Genomic DNA, 2,079 nt, shown 5'->3' with positions numbered 1-2,079 from the left:
GATCTTTTCCCGTTGTGTAGTCTTGGTGTTTGTGTCTTAGCGTACTAAATATTATAACCTTTTTATGTACAAGTAGTTCTCTAATAAACTCGCACAAAAAAGTCAAGAAACAAAAATTCAATGAAAGATAACTGAAGAACACTTTAACTGGATTTATTCATTTTTTCAAAAAAGATGCTTTCGACACTTTAGATTAAGTGTGTACAATTTCAGATTTCAAAAAAAACTAGAAGTTCATGTAAAATGAGTTTAAGTCACACTTGTCGGATTTCAAAGGTCTGAACAACCATAGTTCTTCATGAACATTGTTAATAGTGGGTGTAGCCACTCTGTTTGACCAAGAACTCGGTACAGCGTCGATGCATGGACAGGACATGCCTTCGGGGAAGTTTGTTGCGGTAGGTTTTGCCACTCCTGGACGAGGCAGCCAAAGAGTTGTTGAAGTTTTGTGCAGGAGGCTGGTTGTCCCTTATCCACAGGTCAATGTGATCCCAAATGATCTCTCTTGGGTTCAAATCCGGACCACAAGCTGGTCAGTCCTTGCGGGTGACAGCTCGCTGCAGCAGGAAGTCCCCCACAATGCGTGTACTATGTGGTGTGGCGTTGTCGTCCTGCAGTACAGCATGGGGCCCAACCTGCTGCAGAAGAGGAGCAGAAAGGAGACGTAGGATTTCCTCCCTGTACCTTGCCGCAGTCAAATTGCCCTGTATATGGTACAGGGGGTCTTAGGGTGAGTCGAGAAGCCTCCCCACACCAAAACGGACCCTTCACCGTAGGGCACCACCTGCTGGATGCTCTCTGGATTCGTCCGAGAAGACCACTTGGTCCCACTGACGTCGTGTCCACTGTGAATGGCGAGCAGACCACACCCCCGGAAGCAGCTTTGTGGGGCGGCGTGTGCCTTGGGCGCCTGGCAGGAACACGAGAAGCGAACCTGGCTCTGCGGATACGGTTCCTCAGCATCTCCTACCTCTCGTGAACATTGGCTGTCACCCGCAGTTGGTCCCCGATGCCGTTTACAGTGGTCGTTCGTGACGTCACGGCCTGTTTGACGATGAACCGGTCAATGCTGTCGTTGGTCAAACAGGCGGCCCTGGTCGAGGCCTGTCCTGGACCCTTCTGGAAGCTTGCCATCGAAACGTCTGGGAACGTGGAGCCATCCTGGAGCCAGGTAAGGGCTCGTCTTCTGTCGACGTCAGGCAGCGAGCGTCGTTGGACCATCGTGTTGGAATGAAAAATGGCGGAAAGACGCTGGCTTATAAAGGATTGTAATGTAAGTGAGCAATATTCACAGCTAAGACATATGTTTAGCACGTGGCAAGCTTAGTTTCAGCCACCAGTCTCTATGTCAAAGTTGCTAAAGTGTGGAAATTTAGCCCATTTTTCATGTTTTTCGGCTGTGTTTCAGAATGCCCTGCACCGTCGCTGTGAAGCTGGAAACGGGCAAATTTTCTGTACAAGCAAACTGTGTCTAGTCGTCAGTGCGTGTGCCAAGTTTGGTTGACTGGTCTTAACGGGTTTTTGAGATATTGAAGTTTTAATTTGACAGGTGAAAACACAAGTTGTTCCTTGACTTTTTTTGGCGAGTTTATTAGGCTAATCAAGACGCTTTAATCGGCTGTTCAAGCAGTTCTCTAAATAATTAGGTTTCGGAAAAAATACTATTTGTTGTACTTTAAATGGTAGAGGTAGTATTGTAGACAGGTAAACACGATTTCAATGATTTGCAGGCCCTTTCTCACTCCCGATCTCCCATTCCCACCCCCCACCCCCCAAAGCAACCACAAACAACCAACCTGCTAGTTATTCATTCTCAACAATGCTGTGCAATTCTGTTCAATTCAACCCTCCTATTCCTCCGCCCCCTTTAAAAAACTTGCTCACTTATTCCGAGCTTTTTTATTCCACTACCCGCTCCCCCTTTTTTATAAAACAAGAACTCACAGACAAACCAACAAACAAATATGTGTCACACACACACACACACAAACCCTGTGCGCGTGGGGCTTCTTATTTAATTGTTTACACTGTTGCGCTGCTAAATTGCCGTCTGCGCTCCTAGCCTTATATATATATATA

Source organism: Aplysia californica, unplaced genomic scaffold (genome assembly GCF_000002075.1).
Source record: "Aplysia californica isolate F4 #8 unplaced genomic scaffold, AplCal3.0 scaffold00407, whole genome shotgun sequence".
In the NCBI taxonomy this organism is placed as follows: Eukaryota; Metazoa; Mollusca; class Gastropoda; order Aplysiida; family Aplysiidae; genus Aplysia; species Aplysia californica.
Note: the sequence above shows the minus strand (reverse complement) of the source record.